Genomic DNA, 19155 nt, shown 5'->3' on the forward strand with positions numbered 1-19155 from the left:
CCTCTCTCTTCTAAGAGGCTCCTTTGCTACACTCCCCTTCATTGTTAGTTCTTTTTTGACCACCCTTGTGGCAAACTACCTGCCTTTTCCTCACCCAGCCCCCAACCTCATCATGTTGCCACGGAGTATTGCCTGGGCTCGGCCTGTGTGGTGAGAGTAATTGACTGGGCCAAAGGAACTATTCCAAAAGTGAACAGAAGCACGTCAAGAGACTGTGTGACCTCCTTCCCCGGTGCTTCGCAGAACTGGGCTGGAGCTGGAAGGCCCATTACGGAATCCTTGGGTTGAACAAACTATTGCCATCAGCCACTTCTGTTCTGCATCCTGGGGGTGAACTTACCTAGTGATGGCCAAACCCCCATTTGCCAACTGCCTCCTAATCAGTTCTGCTACCAACCCACAAGTGTGACTCTAGCTGTGATCAGCCTAGTATCAGGGGGAAGGTGATTTCTCTCCAACCCAGTTGTGTGGGGTAGTCAGGGTGAGCTCCAAGGTGGAGGTGGGCTTGGGGGTCTGCACTGTGCTAGCCATTGATCTCCTGGGTATCAGTTGCACCACATAACAGTGCTCTGTGTGTGTGTGTGTGTGTGCACATGTGTTCCCTATGAGCCTGACTGATATCTGGAGCACCGCATATCAGAGCTGAGTGAGTGTGATCGTGTGGGAGTGATTGCCTGAGGACCTCCTGCTAGTGATTACCTCGGCCGGCAGTATTGCTTTACACGTTGATTTCTTGCCAAAAGAATAGTATCTTTGACATTAGTTTTATGTGTGTGGCCTTGGCCCACAGTGCTGCTGAAAAGTGTTGTAATTATCTGTGTACACATTTCTGATATTGTTGTGATCTGAGGGGCTCCCTAAACTGTGTGGTATTGCATTATAATAATTGCCAGGGCGGGCCTATGGTTGACAAAGTGACGCACCACATAAGGGTTGTAGGGGGTAATATAGGATCTCTTCCCAGTGTGCATAGTACTGATGTCATTTTATCCAGGGTTTGGGCCTCATAATGCGGGTAATATTTCAGATATATGCCCAGAAGTTCATGAAGTTCATATTGTGTTAATTAATGTGTGTGTTGAATACAATCTTTATTTACATACCACACATGTGAAGTCTCTTTTGTGACAGTGTATTTATTGTGAGAGTGCTGTGCCAATTCTTTACACATTGCCTCTGTGATAAGCCTGACAGCACAGTGCCAAACTACCCAAGGGTGAATGCAGGTTATACAGTGAGTGTAATCACCCACCCCTGATAGGAGTGGTAGGTTCTCCCTGGCTGTGGCACCACTATAGCCACCCAGAATGGGCCCCTTCCAACACTCACACATACATGTATTCTTAGATGCACCCACTCATACCCAGATGCACACAGACATAGGCAATTACAAGTTTGGCGGGCGGCAGAGGATTCCGGTGTAAACTGCCATGGAAAGGCTGGCAGTATAGGGACTCGTAATCCCCAGGGCGGCCCTGCAAGCAGGGCTGCCCTGAAGGATGAAAACCTCCGGGACTGCCAGGCTGCTGGACTGCAGCAGCCTGGGGGTGTTGGTGGTCCAACTGTGGCGGCTCCGCCACGGTCATAATGTGGAAGTCCCACTGCCAGATTTGTTAGCGGTGGGACTGCCACCGCAAGTCTGGCGGTCATGCGACCATCAGACTCGTAATGAGGGCCATAGACTCGGACATAAAAACACACACACGGTCACATAGACATAAATGCTGTCTCACACACAGTCCTATATATGTACAATCATACACTGTGAGAAATTGGGTTGCTGGTTGAGTAGAGTGTTATCCCAGCTCAAGCAACAGCCACAATCCCTGTCAGGGTAAACCAGTAAAGTCACTAAATTAACCTTTGTTTAGCCCTCTGGTAGCTTGACACAACACAGTCAGGCTTAACTCGTAGGCAATGTGTAATTATGTAGCACAGTAATAAAGTGAAAACACAACACAGAAATAATGTGAAAAAACAACACAAGAAAAATCTCCCACCAATAAAAAAAATAGAGTACATTTTAATATTTTTTTTAAACTGAAACACTACAATTTCAGTCAGCAGCACTAGAGTTATGAATATTTACATTTTAAGGTAAACAATAGCGCCTAAAAGATCAAAGATCAAAGTAACAATATTATGGACATTTAATCATGAAAGACCAGTTGATACAAAGAGTAGATTGTGCCTGGTGGCACTTACGTTCAGACGAAGAAGACATTTGAAGAAAAATTTTTTGAGATAGTAGAAGTTCAGCAGGGCAAGGCCAAGTCAAAAGGAGGAGGAGTTATTGCCAGGAGCTGGACAGAGTTGCAGTGAAGATTTCCACATTCGTTCTAAGGGGCATATTTACAAGCCTCGTCCGTGTCTGGAGCGCTACTTTTTTTGACACTCCGAAGGTGCAGAATGCGAACCATATCTATGAGGCCATGCAAAGCATCTTTGTGTGGTTTTGCATTGCCTCATAAATATGGAGTAAGGCAAGGCAGTGAAAGTTGCTGCATTGCCTTCCTTTGTGCCATGTGGGCATTCCATGGGCGTCGCAGTGGATTTTCCTATGCAAAACCATTCTGCAGCACACATATAAAGAGGAAAACTCCTCCATGGATCACTTCTGTGTGGAAGGTGCCCTTTTCTGCTCAAAAAAATGCTGCATGCAATGGAGGCACCCTTGCACCATAGTGCAAGGTGTCTGCATTAGCGCTAGGCATCCAACATGGCACCAGCACAAGTGGAAAGGACAGGAATGCACCATGTGTCATAAATACAGTGCATTTCTGCCTTTTCCTAATGACATGGGATAACACAGCAAGGTAACTTGCTGCACTAACCTACCCCACTATTCCCATAAATATGCCCCTAAGTCTCTTTTTTGGAAGTTGAAAGCTGGAGTCTGTAGCTGATGAGAGTTCCACTAGGCCGAATACCCCTTTGATGGACTGCTGAACACGATTTGCTGCTGCGGAGAAGAAAGTAACAGGAGCTGCCCAGAAATCAGGCGAAGACGAGCGATGCACCTTAAGTGGATAGACATGCTAGTTGGCCCCTGTCTCCTCTCGGTTCTCAGAGCAGTTTTTAGCCTGAAATGTTCTCAATACCAAGTTTTGGCTTTTGGCTGTCTGGCCACCATTAACTTCACAATCAAAGATCCAGGACTGGAGAGGCAGCAATTACAAGTGCTCGCTCACTCTGTGTCCAGGTACAGGGTCAAGATGGTTGGATCCTTTTCTGTCGCTGAGGCTCTGATCAGAAGGCCAGCTAACTAGTCCTTGGAGTTGCACTGGTAGTCCTGAGTTCAAGCAGTGGAACTGGCCTCAAGTCGCAGGGCAGGCCTTTGAGGGTTCAAGGCAGGCTTTAGGCAGCAAAGCTGTGCTTCAAGGTACAGAAAGGCAGTTGTCTGAAATACATAGCAGGCCACAACAACAGGAACTCCTCTGCGAGTCCTTCCACAGGTCGAGAAAGTGAAATGAAGAGTGGGCCTGAATTTTCTATCTTTATACCTGGTGCTTTTTTTGAAGTAGGAGATTTTTCTAAAGAATTCCATTTGATCCGCTTGAAATTTCCTACTTCCCCTGTCCTGGCTTCATGCTGGCTGCATGAACAATGCATTGGTGGCAGGTCTTTTGTGTGAAGGCAGAGCACAGCCTATTCAGTTACAAGTGGGCTTATACCCAACTCCGTCTCCCCATCCTGCCAGTGTTGGCCCATCCAGACACACCTAATCCCTCAATTCTGTGGCTTTCTGAGAGGAATATACAAAGTCAAACTGTCAACTACACCTAGACATGCGACCCTGGTGCAGGCTTTAGGTACCAAGTAATTAGAGCAAGAAAATGTCAACTTTCTAAAAATGGCATATTCAAAACTATAAATTAAAATCTAACTTTACTATTGAAAAGTGATTCAAATTACAATTCCCCGACACCAAACAAGAGAAGTTACCTGTTCCCAATAAAAGGTTAGTGTTTATTAAATGTAGTGAGTCAACCCAATGTTTTCTTAAGGAAGAGTAGACCTCACCGTAGTGAAAAAATAATTTAGGAGGACAACTTAAAATGAACACGTCCAACCTTTAAATTACAATGCAACCTGACCTTAGGACTACGTAGGACCTACCTCAGAGGTGGCTTTTAGGTAGTGAACAGGAAATATTTAAGGCTTGGCAAGGTGGTTTTTTGCCTCATTGAATTGGTAGTTTAAAACTGCATTCTGGCTGCATTGCCAGACCTGGGACACAATTGAAGGTGCTAATTAAGTGTGTGGCACAACAAGTGCTGCAGGACCATTAATAGCATTTAATCTAAAGGCCCTGGGTATATGGTATACCACTTTTTAGCGGACTTGCAAGTAAATTAGATATGCCAATTAGGCGTAAGCCAGGTTTACTATGTTTTAGTGAGTGAGTACAAGCACGTTAGCACTAGTTAGCAGTTTTAACCCCTCCGCTGCCAGGCCTTTTCCTCCTCAGGTGCTAGGCTTTTTTTTGGCTATTTGGGGCAGTTCGCGCTTAGACCCTCATAACATTTTGTCCACATAAACTAAGCACACCAAATTTGCATCCTTTTTTTCCAACATCCTAGGGATTCTAGAGGTACCCAGAGTTTGTGGGTTTCCCTGCAGGAGATCAAGAAATTAGCCAAAATACAGTGAAAATTCAGTGAAAAAAATGGGGAAATATGGCCGCAGAAGAAGGCTTGTGATGTTTTTTATGAAAATGGCATCAACAAAGGGTTTGCTGTGCTAAAATCACCATCTTCCCAGCTTTCAGGAACAGAAAGACGTGAATCAGAAAAACACATTTTTCAACACAATTTTGGCATTTTACTGGGACATCCCCCATTTTTCACTATTTTTGTGCTTTTAGCCTCCTTCGAGTTAGTGACAGAAATTGGTATGAAACCAGTGCTGGATCCTGGAAAGCTAAACATTTCTGAAAAGTAGACAAAATTCTTAATTCACCAAGGGGTCATTTATGACAAGGTTTTACTACAGAAAATAACAGCTGAAATAAAAAAATATTGAAATTGAGGTAAAAAAAACCAGCCATTTTTCTCTATGTTTTACTCTGTAACTTTTTCCTGTGATGTCAGATTTTTTAAAGCAATATACTGTTATGTCTGCTGGTCTCTTCTGGTTTTGCGAATATATAGGGCTTGTGGGTTCATCGAGAACACTAGGTACCCAGAGCCAATAAATGAGCTGCACCCTGCAATGGGTTTTCATTCTGTACTGGGTATACAGCAATTTATTTGGTGAAATATAAAAAGTGAAAAATAGGTATCAAGAAAACCTTTGAATTTCTAAAACGGGGACAAGTTAAGGTGTAGAGAAGCAGTGGTTATTTGTACATCTCTGAATTCCAGGGTCATCTTTATTACACACTGTCTTATTTGGAAGGAAAAAATGTAGAGAGAGTCAAGGGGAAATAACACTTGTCTTACTATTCTGTATTCCCTCAAGTCTCCCGATAAAAATGGTACCTCACTTGCGTGAATATACCTAATGCCCGCGACAGGAAACGCAACATGGACACATCACACTTTCACATTGAAAACTGACGTGTTTTTTGGTAAGTGCCTAACTGTGGATTTTGATCTCTAGCTCAGCCAGCACCTACGGAAACCTATCAAACCTGTGCATTTTTTAAAACTACTCACCTAGGGGAAACCAAGATGGGGTGACTTTTGGGGCTCTCGCCAGGTTCTGTTACTCGGAATCCTTTGCAAACCTCAGAATTTGACCCCAAAAACACTTTTTCCTCACATGTCGGTGACAGAAAGTTCTGTAATCTGAGAGGAGCCACAAATTTCCTTCCAACCAGCGTTCCCCAAAGTCTCCCGATAAAAATTGTACCTCACTTGTGGGGTAGGCCTAGCGCCCGTGGCAGGAACTGCCCCAAAATACTACATGGACACATCACATTTTCCCAAAGAAAACAGAGCTGTTTTTTGCAAAGTGCCTAGCAGTGGATTTTGGCCTCTAGCTCAGCTGGCACCTAGGGAAACCTACTAAACCTGTCCCTTTTTTTAAACTAGGCACCTAGGGGAATCCAAGATTGGGTGACTTGTGGGGCTCTCACCAGGTTCTGTTACACAGAATCCTTTGCAAACCTCAAAAAACACTTTTTCCTCACATTTCAGTGACAGAAAGTTCTGGAATCTGAGAGGAGCCACAAATTTCCTTCCACCCAGCATTCCCACAAGTCTCCCAATAAAAATGGTACTTCACTTGTGTGGGTAGACCTAGTGCCCGCAAACGGAAATGCCCCAAAACACTATGTGGACACATCAAAATTATCAAACATTAAACTACCTGTTTTTGTGGGGGCGGGGGGACTTACGTTTTTGGTCCTGGGCTCAGCAGCCATTTAGGGAAACCCCCCAAACCCAAACATTTCTGAAAACTAAACAACTGAGGGAATCCAGGGAGCGGTGACTTGCGTGGACCCCCCAATGTTTTCTTGCCCAGAATCTACTGCAAACCTCAAATTTAGCAAACAAAACCTCATTTTTTCCACATTTCTGTGTGGGATCACTGCACTGGGATGAATTCCCTACCACGTAACGTTCCCCTCAGTCTCCCGGTAAAAATGCTACCTCACTTGTGCAGGTGGCCCAAGTGCCTGTGACAGGAAAGAGCAAAAAACATGTTGAAATTAAGGGGAAACCAAAGTGGATCCAAAAGGTCAGTTTGAAAAAGAACATTTTTAGGCTGACAAGTGGGGCAGAATTTTTGTCGGTATAGATGAGACAATGCTGGGTGGTAGGAATTTTGTGGATTCTTGCAGATTCTGGAAAGTTCTACCACAAAAATGTTGGAAAAATGTGTGATTTCCAGCAAAGTTGGAAATTTGTAGGGAATGGTGGGTAAGAAAATGGTTTATGAAGCACACCACCCTGGAAACACGCAGTGGTTTCGTTTTTTCAGATGTGTCCAGGTCTTGTGGATTTTTCCACATGGCAGCGTCCCAAAGTCAAAAGTGCAGCCCTTACCATTCCAAGTGGGACGATTTTGAGAGTTTGCCAAGCTCTCATGGTCCAAATGTAAAACCAAAACCCAAAATAATCAAATGTCCCACTGTTGGGAAGAACAACTTTGGCCCCATTTATTTGGGGTGGGGGTATGGCTATACCCCAACCCTCCTATTTGAAAAAAAATCTTCCCTGGTCTCTGGTGGGCTTTCTGCCCCTCTTAGGGGCAGATGGGCCTTCCAAAAATAGGCCGATCTGCCCCCTATGGCCAACAGTAATATGCCCCCATGGGGAGTGACCCTTGTCCAAGGGGCTGCCCCCCCTAAACAAAACACACACATACACACACACCAATCCCTGGTGTCTAAGTGTTTTCTGCCCCCCCCGGGCCTTATAGGAATAAGCCGATTTACCCCCAAGGGGAGCAGAATTGGCCTAAAATTAAAATTGCCCCCCAGGGTAGCGACCCTTGCCTAAGGGGTCGCTCCCCTTGAGTGAAATTGGCGGGAAAACAAAATCCTCTGGGCCTAGTGGTTTCTGTCACTCTTGGGGGCAGATCCGCCTAATAAAAATAGGCCGATCTGGCTCCAAGGGGGGCAAAAATGGTCTAAAATAACTTTGCCCCCTGGGGAACAACCTTGCCTAAGGGGTCACTCCCCTTGCATGAAATCGATGCAAACAAATAAAAATCCCTGGCGTCGAGTGGTCTCAGCCCCCCTTGGGGGCAGATTGGCCTAATATAAATAGGCCAATCTGCCCCCAAGGGGGGCAGATATGGGCTAAAGACAATTTGCACCCCAGGGGAGTGACCCTTGCCTAAGGGGTCGCTCCTCACATATAATAAAACAAAATAAACAACAATAAAAAAGTCCCTGGTTTCAAGGGTTTTCTGCCCCCCCCGGGGGCAGATCGGCCTAACTGCAATATGCCGATCTTCCCCCAAGATGGGCAGAAATGGTCTACAACAAATTTGCCCCCCCAGGGGAGAGACCCTTGCCTAAGGGGTCGCTCCCCTCACGTGAAAGTGACAAAAAAAATATATCCCTGGTCTCTAGAGGTTTTGGATCAGCCTAATTATAATAGGCCGATCCGTCCCCAGTGGGGGAAAAAGGCCTAAAAATATTTTGCGTCCCTGGGAAGCAGCCCTTGCCCAAGGGGCCACTCCGCTTATTTATAAATATAAAACAAAAATTCCCTGGTGCCTAGTAGGCATTTCTGCTGTCCGATCGCAAGCAGAAATGATTCAGAGACATGAAAGGAAAGGAAGTGCCTTTCCTTTCCTTTCATGCCTCTGCCTGCCCCCTCCTCCCAAGCAGAAGAGAAATGCTCAGCATTTCTTTTCCGCATCGCGCTAGAAGCATGCTTCCAGTGCAATGGGAGGAGACCTCTGCTATGGTCAGCAAGCGATTGCGTGCCGACGTCTTATCAAACATCACTGGTGGGGGATCGGGGTTGGAAGGGGAAGCAATTCCCCTACAATCCCTGACTGGGGGTGTGGGTGGCTGAGGGGCGATCCCAGCTTGTCCAAGGCACCTAACCGGTTAAAGTGCTCAGAGTTCAAAATCAACATAAACAAATTCAGCAAAATAGGAGGGCAAAAGCAAAAACATTTGGGGTAAGGCTGACAGGTCTAACACACATAGGAACACACTTGTAGCCCTTACATGCAAACACACCCCTACACACATAAGCTCACAAGCACACACTTTCACACTTAATAAAAAATAACTAAGTAACTAATGCTCATGTAAAGCATTCCAATATCTTTGGGCAAGTCTGCACTATATAAAACTGCAAAAACAAAATAATTAAGGGGCATATTTATACTCTGTTTGCGCCGGATTTGCGCCGTTTTTTTTACGCAAATCTGACGCAAAGCTAACTCCATATTTATACTTTGGCGTTAGACCCGTCTAGCGCCAAAGATCTTGAAGTTTGCGTCATTTTTTAGCGTGGACACCTACCTTGCGTTAATGATATGCAAGGTAGGCGTTCCCTTCTAAAAAATGACTCTAAGGCATGTGAGCCTTATTTAAACTCCCGTGCAAAAATGACGCACGGGAGTGGGCGGGCCTTAAAAAATGACGCCCAGCCGCTTTTGCGTCATTTTTTAACACCTGGTCAGGGCAGGCGTTAAGGGACCTGTGGGCTCGGAAGGAGCCCAGAGGTGCCCTCCCATGCCCCCAGGGACACCCCCTGCCACCCTTGCCCACCCCAGGAGACGCCCAAGGATGGAGGGACCCATCCCAGGGAACTTAAGTTAAGTTCAGGTAAGTATTTTTTTTTTGTGGCATAGGGGGGCCTGATTTGTGCCCCCCTACATGCCACTATGCCCAATGACCATGCCCAGGGGACATAAGTCCCCTGGGCATGGCCATTGGGCAAGGGGGCATGACTCCTGTCTGTGCTAAGACAGGAGTCATTTCAATGGGGGTTGGGAGTCAAAAAAAATGGCGCGAATCGGGTTGAGCCCAATATTTTGCCTCAGACATGACTTGCCCCATTTTTTGACGCCCAAGCTCCATTTTCCCCTACGCCGCGCTGCCTGGTGTGGGTCATTTTTTTTTACGCACACCAGTCAGCTGCGTCGGCTAACGTCATTCAATAAATAAGGCGCCCGCATGGCGCTTTGGAATGGCATTAAAAATGTTGACGCACAACTGCGTTGGCGCAGTTGTGCGTCAAAAAGTATAAATATGGCCCTAAGTGTTTTGCACACTTATGTCATTGGGCTATACTTGGGTGATATGCGCACTACATTTGGGGCCTTTCTAGGGTCGAGCCTGTGTCGCATGCGCTTGCTCATGCGTTTCGCTAAGCGAGACGCTTTAGGAATTAAAAAGGGCTCGGAGCCCTGTCCACGTCACGTCAGTGTCTTTCATTGGCTTGTCGGCTTGCCTGTTAGAATCTGCTTGATTTCATTAGTGGAAGCCATGCATACATCATGCCTTTTCCGGTGGATAGCCCTCCTCGAGCGCATCGACCAAGTACAGAAAACATGCGAGGCTCACTGTTTTCCGTCCGGCTCGTGGACTACTTTTTCTCTATTTTCCCAGCGCGATCTCGCTTGGCAGAAGTCGAGCGCTTTACATAATATCGACCCTGTTACACCGTTAATTGCCCTGTTTCCGGTTACGTACATAATTGCACTTTTGCCGATAGGTTTCATTACCAGTGAAAAGTTCGGTTAGGAGTTTACAACGCTATCAGCTCTAACATGAGCAAATGCGAGACCCGTTGCATTGCAAATGTATGTTTCTCTTGTGGCCATCTTGGGAGCTATTTGTTATAAAGCTCCGTAATTTCTTCATTTACAGTGCAGTATCCTCAGGAGAAAATGCTATAATTTTTCCACTTTAATTCCCTCAAGATGGTGTTCATATGTGTCACAGTTTTTGGCATAAATTCCGAAGGTTAGCACACTAGTTGCTCGTTAGAACACTGCAGTAAAACTGCTGATCACCAGGGAGTTAACTAGCAATCTACTGCTGTGTTGAAAGTGCATTTTTTCAGTCTGCCTGTCAGAAAGTTTAAAATAAATAGAAGAGGAAGATAATTAAGTCATAACTTCTATGTCAAAATTAACCCCCTCATTTTGTTCCTGTCTAAATTAAATGTTTTACCTTTTACCAATTTGATTCAATCAAGATGGATTCAGGCGTGTTTTGTCATATGTAAGACTGTTTGTGCTGTAGTTCTCCTTTAGAACACTTTGAGAGGCTGCAGTGGAACACAAGAGAATCAACTGACAGGCTGCTCCTTTTAGAAGTACATGGTTTATTGAGAATGTCAGACTTTATTCTCATATGGCTGAGAAAGATAGTGTGAATTTACAGAAACTAAGCTATCATTTTAGCTTCTGGAGCACCTTCCATTACCTCTATGGGAAAATCATGAGAAAACAGTTTTCGCACAAAGCAGAAGGCTTTTTCACAGGGTAAAATCACCTAAGAAAAATTCCTTAAACTAGTATGGTACCATGAACAAATGATTTATATTGTAACTAAATGTGTTATCTCACATTATATGTTCTTTTTGTGACCCTAAAAACCTGCCATTCACTGCATTTAAATGGGGTTCATGTCCCAGAGTCCTGCAATGGCTGCCACAGCATGATATATATATATATATATATATATATATATATATATATATATATATATATATATATATATGCAAAAACGAATAGAGAACTCTGGGTAGTTCCCAAGTTTAGGTGGAGAGCAGCTCTAGTAAGGAGCACCCTGCAACACCAGCGACACTCTAGATTTGCTCACCTTTTTTGCATAATTTATGCGGCACTCTAACCCTGAAAGGGATTTGTTTTGACTTATACTGGGTGCTCCCTTGTGTCTGGACAAAGCGAAACCTCTCTGATGAGTTCTAATGAGAGCGAAACACGTGTCAGGGGTTGCTTTTACTCATTCCAGGTTGGCATGGATGGTATTTTACCAGTCCAAAGCTGTAATACTGTGCCTGGAGTGGTAAATGGCTTTTGTCATTTTACAGCTTGGCAAGGTTGACACTGTGTCAAACCTATGCTTAAAGACTTTGCTGTACAAATGGCAAAAGACTTTGTCACTATCTAGCTCGGCGTGGATAGCACTGTGCTGATCCAATGCTTAAAAACTTTGCTAGATAAACAGGCATTTGAGGTGAGCAAATCTAGAGTGTCGCTGGTGTTGCAGGGTGCTCCTTACTAGAGCTGCTCTCCACCTAAACTTGGGAACTACCCAGAGTTCTCTATTCTTTTAATTTATGCGGCACTCTAACCCTGAAAGGGATTTTTTTTATATATATATATATATATATATATATATATATATATATATATATATATATATAGATGTATAGATTCCTTAAAGTGCATTTTTAACCTACATTTAAGGGTTGTATGATCGAATCACGCATGCTAGAACCACACATGCCTTAACAAAGTGGTCAGAACCACTGCTGTGTTGTTTCCACACATGCCTTCACAAATATTTTCGTTGTAAAAGCATGCCTAGTAAAGGCATGTGTGGAGACGGCATGTGTGGTTCCATCATACCACCCCCCCACCCAAACTGAGACCCAAAACTTCCTCCACCCCTAATACCAAAACTACCCGACCTCGCCACCTACCCTGAGCCCTAAGAAAAACTCTCAACCCCAACCCCACTCCTCTAAACTAAAGTACCCCAACCCCACCACCTGCCCTAAACCTTAAAACAAACTACCTGCCCCGCCCCATAAAAGTAAACTACCCCGACACCCCCTGAGCCTTAAAAAAAAAAACTATCCCGACCCTCTACCCTTAAAAAGTAAACTACCAAAACCCCCCACCTTTCCTGAGGCCTAATAAATCTCCTGGTTACCCCACCTCCACTGTGCTATAAAAAAAAATACCTCGACCCCCGCCTAAAAACTAAAACTAAAGTTTAGCCGACACCCCTACCCACCCTAAGCCCTAAATCCACCCCACTGCCAAATACTACTGACCAACCCTGTCACAACCCCACTTACCATCACCACCTCCTCTACTAATCCTTCTTCCTCTTCTCTCCTCCCTCCTCCTGCCCTTCCTTAAACCTTCCCCACCCCTTTGAAAAAAAAAGAACTACTCTGTCCCACCCTCAACAAAAAATATACCAAACCCCCCACTCCTGTCCCCAAAAAAAAGAAAAAGCCAGACCCCCCACCTCACCCCTTAAAATAAAAAATAGCCCACCCTCAGCACTACATCCACCCCCCACCCCTGCCCCACTTACATCGCGGCATCCTCCACGTCCTCTCCTGAACAAAGCGTTACTTTTTCTGTGCATTAACCAAGCATATGCGAAGTTCAGTACATGCATGGTTAAGGCATAGAAAAAGCCCAGCGTTGTTTATGCAAGGGTGGTTACACTTGCATGGGAAACATCCGCCATTGTTTACCACAGTTAAGCTTTAGTTCCCGTTTTCAGCTCTGTATATCATTTCTAAGATGCTGTTAGACCTGCCATCCATGGTGTGGTCTCCCCTAACTTTTTGCCTCTACTTCCCAGGTTATTGCTGTGTGCTGGACTGTGCTTTTGCTGTTTTTGTTACTCTGGGCACTTTACCACTGCTGATCAGTGCCAAAGTGCAAGTGTTCCCTATGTGAAACTGTGCGTGTAATTGACTTTTCCATAAGTGGCATATTTGATTTACTAGTAAGTCCCTAGTTAAGGGCACCAGAGATGCCTAGGGCCTGTAAATCAAATACTACTAGTGGGACTGCAGCACTGATTGTGCCACCCACCTGAGTAGCCCCGTAAACATGGCTTAGACCTGCCACTTCAGTGTTTGTGTGTGTACTTTTAAACTGCCAATTCGACCTGGCAAGTGTACCCACTTGCCAGGCCCAACCTTCCCTTTTAATACATGTAAGGCACCCCTAAGGTAGGTCCTATGTAGCCCCATGTGCAGGTTGCAGTGTATGTTAAAGGTGGGACATGTGCGGATGTGTTTTACATGTCCTAACAGTTAAATACTGTCAAATTTGGGGGCATATTTATACTCCGTTTGCGCCGAATTTGCGTCGTTTTTTTCGACGCAAATTCGACGCAAAACTAACTCCATATTTATACTTTGGCGTTAGACGCGTCTAGCGCCAAAGTTCATGGAGTTAGCGTCATTTTTTTGCGTGAACACCTTCCTTGCGTTAATGATATGCAAGGTAGGCGTTCCCGTCTTTAAAAATGACTCCGATGCATATGCGTCGTATTTATACTCCCGGGCAAAAATGACGCCCAGGAGTGGGCGGGACTAAAAAACCTGCATTTGCGCCGGCTTTTAGCGCCTGGGTCAGGGCAGGCGTTAAGGGACCTGTGGGCTCAGAATGAGCCCAGAGGTGCCCTCGCAAGCCCCCAGGGACACCCCCTGCCACCCTTGCCCACCCCAGGAGTACACCCAAGGATGGAGGGACCCATCCCAGGGAAGAAAAGGTAAGTTGTGGTAAGTATTTTTTTTTATTTTTTTTTTGGCTTAGGGGGGGCCTGATTTGTGCCCCCCTACATGCCACTATGCCCAATGACCATGCCCAGGGTACAGAAGTCCCCTGGGCATGGCCATTGGGCAAGGGGGCATGACTCCTGTCTTTGCTAAGACAGGAGTCATGTTAATGGCGTCTGGGCGCCCAAAAAAAATGGCGCAAATCGGGTTAAGACGATTTTTTTGCCTCAGCCTGACTTGCCCCATTTTTGGACGCCCAAACGCCATTTTTCCCTACGCCGGCGCTGCCTGGTGTACGTGTTTTTTTTTCACGCACACCAGGCAGCGCCGGTCGGCTAACGCCGGCTAACGCCATTCAATAAATACGGCGCCCGCATGGTGCTTCAGAATGGCGTTAGCCGGCGCTAATTTTTTTGGCGCAAAACTGCGTTAGCGCAGTTTTGCGTCAAAAAGTATAAATATGGGCCTTGGTTTTCACTGTTGCAAGGCCTATCTCTCTCATAGGTCAACACGGGGGCTGCCTTTAAATATTCTTAAAGTGCAGTTTCCTTTTGAGAGCAGATGGAGATTTAGAGTTTGGGGTCTCTGAACTCACCATTTAAATATACATATTTTAGTGAAGCTGGCATTAAGGTTGTTAGTTTGAAAATGCAGGTTTTAGAAAGTAGGCATTTTCTTGCTTAAACCATTCTGTGACTCTGCCTGTTTGTGGATGTACTGCCTGTGCCAGACTGCACCTCTCCTCTAGACAGTGACACAAAGGGAGCCGGGTTGTAAACTGCATATCCTGATGAGCCATCTGGGCTAGAGTGGAAGGAGGAATAGTCACTTTTACCTGAACGGGCTGCGCCTGCCCTCAAACAATGCAGCCTCCAACCCCCAGGAGAGTGTCTGGGACCTTGCCTGGGCAAGGCAGGATCCTGTAAACACCAGGGCCCGTATTTATACTTTTTGACGCTAAACTGCGCTAACGCAGTTTAGCGTCAAAAAGTTTAGCGCCGGCTAACGCCATTCTGAAGCGCCATGCGGGCGCCGTATTTATTGAATGGCGTTAGCCGGCGCTAGCAGACCGGCGCTGCCTGGTGTGCGTGGAAAAAAAACACGTACACCAGGCAGCGCCGGCGTAGGGAAAAATGGTGTTAGGGCGTCTTAAAATGGGGCAAGTCAGGTTGACGCAAAAAAATCGCCTCCACCCGATTTGCGCCATTTTTAACGACGCCCAGACGCCATTTACATGACTCCTGTCTTAGTAAAGACAGGAGTCATGCCCCCTTGCCCAATGGCCATGCCCAGGGAACTTATGTCCCCTGGGCATGGTCATTGGGCATTGTGGCATGTAGGGGGGCACAAATCAGGCCCCCCTATGCCAAAAAATAAATAAATAATAATAATAATTATACTTACCTGAACTTACCTGAATGTCCCTGGGATGGGTCCCTCCATCCTTGGGTGTCCTCCTGGGGTGGGCAAGGGTGGCAGGGGGGGTCCCTGGGGGCATGGGAGGGCAGCTGTGGGCTCATTTTGAGCCCACAGGTCCCTTAACGCCTGCCCTGACCCAGGCGTTAAAAAGAGGCGCAAATGCGGGTTTTTTTGCCCCGCCCACTCCCGGGCGTGATTTTTGCCCGGGAGTATAAATACGACGCATTTGTGTCGCAGTCATTTTTTTGGACGGGAACGCCTACCTTGCATCTCATTAACGCAAGGATGGCGTTCACGCAAAAAAATGACGCTCATTCCTCATACTTTGGCGCTAGACGCGTCTAACGCCAAAGTATAAATATGGCGTTAGTTTTGTGCCGAATTTCCGTCGAATAAAACGACGCAAATTTGTCGCAAACGGAGTATAAATATGCCCCCAGATACTTTTCTTTGCAGTTAGGCAAATTCAAAGGCAGAAAAAATATAAGAATTGGACCCAAAAACCCAGAATGTAGATTACTTCAAGCTTTACTTCTGGAACCAAAAGTAACCTCTGCGAAGGAGAAGAGCTAAAGAGCTGAGGAGAAGTGCTGCCCCTGCCTGTGACTGTGCTTTGTTGGGCCATCCTGCAGTTGCTGCTTCTGCCTGAGGAAGGGGACAAGGACTGGACTTTTTGGTATATTCCTGATTGAGAAGAATCTCCAAGGGCGTGGACTGAGCTTGCCCACTGTTCTGAAGTCTCAGGGCCATCAAAGACTTCCTCTGCCAGCACCTGGACTTTGTGCTGAAATTCCTATCCTTCCAAGTGGTGCCCTATTCAGTCCCTGGGCCCTTGAAAGGATAAGCTGGTGGAAAAACAAAAAGATCGAAGGAACCCAACTTCAGGCGACTCAGGACTGACGCTGCTGCTGAATCTTGTGACATCGCCTGCAACTAAAGCCGCGGTCCACGCTGGAGTGCAACGACTCCACAGGCCTGATGCCGCTGCATCCTCGCTGAAATCTGTGACTCCTTGGAAGTCGCTGCACCATGTTGTTACTGCCGGACACCGACTCCGCCGGAAGTGAGTGGATCCAATGCTTCGCACCGACACTGCCTCACCTCCACCGCTCCACAGCAAGGGCCCAATGCCTCTTTGTGACGCCTCCGCTCTTTCGTTCTGAAGCACTGGAACCAACACAGCCTCAGATCCAGTGACGCCACGATCCCGACTCCGTGATCCGGCTTGTTTTCTCATTTTCACAAGGTACTGTACCTGGGGGTGCTTGTGACTCTGTGACCGGCACTGTAGGAAAGTACCATCTTGCGTGGCATGCTACCCCCATTTTGACTTGTGTGTCAGTTTGTTTTAGCCTGTGTCACTGGGATCCTGCTAGCCAGGACCCCAGTGCTCATAGTGTGTTGCCTATATGTGTTCCCTGTGTGGTGCCTAACTGTATCACTGAAGCTCTGCTAACCAGAACCTCAGTGTTTATGTTCTCTCTGTTTTAAAAAAATTGTCACTGCAGGCTAGTGACTATTTTCACCAATTCTAATTGGCACACTGGAACACCCTTTCCATAGTATATGGTACCTAGGTAGCCAGGGTATTAGGGTTCCTGGAGATCCCTATTGGCTGAAGCATTTCTTTTGCCACACATAGGGAGCTCAGACAATTCTTACACAGGTCTGCCACTGCAGCCTGAGTGAAATAACTTCCACAGGTATTTCACAGCCATTTTACACTGCACATAAGTAACTTATAAGTCACCTATATGTCCAATCCTCACTTAGTGAAGGTTAGGTGCAAAGTTACTAAGTGTGAGGGCACCCTGGCACTAGCCAAGGTGCCCCCACATTGTTCAGGGCAATTTCCCCAGACTTTGTGAGTGCGGGGACACCATTGCACGCGTGCACTACATATAGGTCAATACCTATATGTAGCTTCACAAAAGTAACTCCGAACATGGCCATGTAACATGTCTAAGATCATGGAATTGTACCCCGAAGCCAAATCTGGTATTGGGGGGCCAATCCCATGCATCCCCGGGGCTCCAGCATTGACCCCGGGTACTGCCAAACTAGCTCTCCGGGGTTTTCTCTGCAGCTACCGCTGCTGCCAACCCTCAGACAGGTTTCTGCCCTCCTGGGGTGTGGGCAGCCCAGTCCCATGAAGGCAGAATAAAGGATTTCCTCTGAAAGAGGAACCCTCTCCCTTTGGAAATAGGTGTTAAGGACCTGAGAGGAGTAGCCTCTCCTGGCCTCTGGGAATGCTTTGTAGGGCACAGATGGTGCCCTCCTTGCATAAACCAGTCTACAACGGTTCAGGGATCCCCCAGCCCCTGCTCTGGCACAAAAATGGACAAAGGAGAGGGGAGTGACCACTCCCCTGTCCATCACCACCCCAGGGGTGGTGCCCAGAGCTCCTCCAGTGTGTCCCAGTCCTCTGCCATCTTGAATGCAGAGGTGTGAGGGCACAATGGAGACCTCTGAGTGGCCAGTACCAGCAGGTGATGTCAGAGACCCCTCCTGATAGGCTCTTAACTGGTTAGGTAGCCAATCCTCCTTTGAGGGCTATTTATGGTCTCTCCTGTGGGTTTCTCTTCAGATAACGAATGCAAGAGCTCACCAGAGTTCCTCTGCATCTCTCTCGTCAACTTCTGCCAAGGATTGACCCCTGACTGCTCCAGGGCGCCTGCAAAATCACAACAAAGTAGCAAGACAACTACCAGCAACATTCTAGTGCCTAATCCTGCTGGCTTTCTCGACTGTTTCCTGACGGTGCATGCTCTGAGGGCTGTCTGCCTTCACCCTGCACTGGAAGCCAAGAAGAAATCTCCTGTGGGTCAATGGAATCTTCCCCCTGCTAACGCAGGCACCAAACTTCTGCATCACCGGTCCTCTGGGTGCCCTCTCACCTTGACAAGCATGGTCCCTGGAACACAGGAGCTAGATCCAAGTGACCGCGACAGTCCAGTGGTCCTTCTGTCCAAATTTGGTGGAGGTAAGTCCTTGCCTCCCTACGTTAGACAGTAATCCTGTGTACTGCATGATCTGCAGCTGCTAGGGCTTCTGTGCACTTTTGCAAGGATTCCTTCGTGCACAGCACAGCCCAGGTCCCCAGCACTCTGCCTGCATTGCTCAACTCGCTGAGTTGACAACTGGCTTCGTGGGACCCTGTTTTGTTGTGTTGAGACAACTGTTGTGCTCAGATTTCTTGAACGCTTGTTCAAGTATTTCTCTGGGTGCTGCCTGCTTCTGTGTGGGCTCTCTCTATTGCTGAGTGACCCCTCTGTCTCCTCCTCCAAAGGAAGACCTCCTGGCCTTCCTTGGCCCGAGCAGCACCCATTATCTTTAACCACGACTCTTGCAGCTAGCAAGGCTTGTTTGTAGTCTTTCTGCGTGAAAACAACTCTGCATCCTCCAGCATGCCATGGGACATCTTCTGACCAAAGGAGAAGTTCCTGGCACCTTTCGTTGTTGCTGAATATTTGGCTTCTTCCACCTGGAGGTAGCCCTTTTGCACCTTCATCCAGGGCTTAGTGGGCTCCTGGCCCCCCGGACACTTGCGTGACTCTCTGACTTGGTCCCCTTCCTTTGCAGGTCCTCAGGTCCAGGAATCCATCTTCAGAGCTTTGCAGTCAGTTGTTGCCTTTGCAGAATCCCCTATCTCGACTTTATCATCTTTCTGGGCTGGTAGAGTAACTTTACTCCTACTTTTCAGGGTCTTGGGGTGGGGTATCTTGGACACCCTTAGTGTTTTCTTACACTCCCAGCAACCCTCTACACACTACACTATGCCTGGGGTCTATTTGTGGTTCGCATTCCA

The sequence above is a fragment of the Pleurodeles waltl genome, chromosome 3_1, assembly GCF_031143425.1.
Source record: "Pleurodeles waltl isolate 20211129_DDA chromosome 3_1, aPleWal1.hap1.20221129, whole genome shotgun sequence".
Classification (NCBI taxonomy): domain Eukaryota; kingdom Metazoa; phylum Chordata; class Amphibia; order Caudata; family Salamandridae; genus Pleurodeles; species Pleurodeles waltl.